The sequence below is a fragment of the Seriola aureovittata genome, chromosome 20, assembly GCF_021018895.1.
Source record: "Seriola aureovittata isolate HTS-2021-v1 ecotype China chromosome 20, ASM2101889v1, whole genome shotgun sequence".
In the NCBI taxonomy this organism is placed as follows: Eukaryota; Metazoa; Chordata; class Actinopteri; order Carangiformes; family Carangidae; genus Seriola; species Seriola aureovittata.
Window position 1 is genome coordinate 19,788,569 of NC_079383.1, and position 1,790 is coordinate 19,790,358.

The following is a 1,790-nucleotide window of genomic DNA, read 5'->3' on the forward strand; positions in this document are numbered from 1 at the left end:
TTTATCTGTTTCCCTCTGGGGTCTTTCTTTTCTGATTAAGTCTCGTTGCTCATTGAGATATTTCAGTCTGGTTTTTCTGTGACTAACTTATGATAACCACTCACTCACAGACACAGATGCTTTTGATAATGCAGGTTCTTTCCAAGACGATAGAGTGAAGGTTTGAGAGAGCGGGAAAGACAAATGTTCACTATTTCTTTATTTCCTCGACCAAAATGCCAGGGTCTGAAATCGTATCCCTATAGCAGGTGTTAAAACAACAAAAATGCAAGGACATTTTTCCTATTTGTTTTCCTTGTTCCTTTGACATGTCGAAAAACAAAAAACTTGTTTTTTTGGTAGATGTGTTGCATGATATCCCTTGGCATAATTACTGCTCTACCTGCCAACCAAACCTGGCAGTGGCCAAGTTTCTGGGTGAGGCTTAGACGTAATGAGACACAATGCTGACTGTGGAAAAACTTCACATTGTTGTCCAGCTTGATTGTGATCGTTTTATTATGCAATCCAGGTTGCTTTAATTCAGGGACAGAAGCTGTAACACGCCACACAACAACATGTCACTCTACACATTATACAATACAATTTCTCAGTTCCCCTGTTTAACCAAGCAGAACACACACAGTTAGAATCTGTCATCGGGACTATTTCTTTGATAGACAGTAGAAGTCTGTTGACAGTGGGTTCTGTGTTATGCAGCGTAATGAGGACAGTATTTCTGGAAAGGGGACTTAGTGTTTATTTTATAGCCATGCTAACCGCTAACGGCAAAGCTATGTGGATTATTGCTTTGGTCCAGACTGATAATCTCAGCTATAAATTTTGTACAGACATTCATGGTCACCAGATTAATCATCAAAGCATCATGAATCCCATAACTCACCTGTACTGTACGTTAACTGCTAATTACCATTTGTTAGCATGGAAACATGCTAAACTACGACCTGGAATATCTGCTAAACATTAGTATCTTAGCATTGTTATTATATGAGCCTATTAGCATGCTGGAGGTAGCATTTACCTAGAAAACTGTGCCTAAATACAGCTTCATAGAGCCACTAGACATTATTATATGTAATTTTGGGGCACCACGTCCATTAGGAGAAAAAATTCCCAGATAAATATCTACCACTAGAGGGAAGTGAATTTTGTTATCTGGGTGAAAGAACCATTTCAAAAGAAACTACTAACAAAAGCTTACTTGCCCTTCAAAGACCAATATAAAGCCACAATACTGGAATGTGCTATTTGAAGGCTAACAGTCACAGATCAGGATACCAGGCATCGCCACACTGGACTCAGTATGTTTGGCTCAATAGGTAGTTTACTTGCTTAAAGTGGAAAGTGGCAGGCAGTCAGATAAATGCAGAACTGAGGACGGAAATGAGAGTAGGTTGGAGGTCATGCTGCAAACACACAAACAGGTTTCAGGCAGGTGAAGGGCTAATGGGTAGCAGATAAAGGGAATGAATGAGGATTAAGCTCAAACCCTTAGGTATGTAAGTATACAGCCAATCTGGCAAAGAACAGCAGTAAAGTGTGGCTGTGTAAACTTCCATGTTGGCACAGAGTAAAGTTACTCTGCCTCTTCACTTTCTCTTTGAAGGCCTCTGTCGTTTTCAGTTATTTGGCCTTTTCAGGCAACACAAAGGACAGAAGCATCTATTTAGGTATTTGAAAAGATGCTCTCAGGCGTATGTGAGGCCATAGGAAAAATGTCCTCACCAAGTGAAAGTCTAATATTTAATTATGATTAACACTGCCCACATAAATACCTGAGTGACAGGTGA